Consider the following 654-nt stretch of genomic DNA (forward strand, 5'->3'; position numbering starts at 1 on the left):
TGCCAATAGTGAGATTATCTGCTAATCTGATAGAATGACAACCTACAAATTATTAGAAAGTCATCCAAAAGATATCTTTCAGTGTGGATCTGGAGTTATGAAAGTTTAAAGTCAGCGACCTAGGAAGGTTGAATTTATGATTACCTCTACAGATACAACCCGTAGATGAAACTTATTATTTTATCAATAAGAGAGACAATTGGGGCCAACTCAGTTTGACTTGAGAACTCGGTCATAAGTCTAAAGACTCTGTAGATTGGATAATTACTATTGGAAACAGCATAGTTTCTAACAAGTAAAATAGTAATTACTGAAGAAAGTGTGGTGGTTTTCACGGTCTCGCAGTATTTGCACCCTTGAAGAATACCCGATGTTGTAAGTTATAAGCAAAGAGGTAAATAATTTGTATAATAGATAGATGTAGTCCACGAATACTCAAAAGTGGAATTTAAATGTTGAAGTATCTCCCAAGCTTTTAGACATCATTAAGCAATGGAGAAGAGACCTTAACAATATAATATTGTTTTTATGATTCTATTCAACTTTACCTACTTTACTCTTAGTAGTTATAGACAAAACAAGTCTATTGCGAGCCTTCCTAGACAATCTCTCTTTACTCAACCAGGCCTCTCTCCATTCTCTGTCTGAGTGTTT

This window comes from Tuber melanosporum (assembly GCF_000151645.1).
Source record: "Tuber melanosporum whole genome shotgun sequence assembly, scaffold_65, strain Mel28".
Classification (NCBI taxonomy): Eukaryota; Fungi; Ascomycota; class Pezizomycetes; order Pezizales; family Tuberaceae; genus Tuber; species Tuber melanosporum.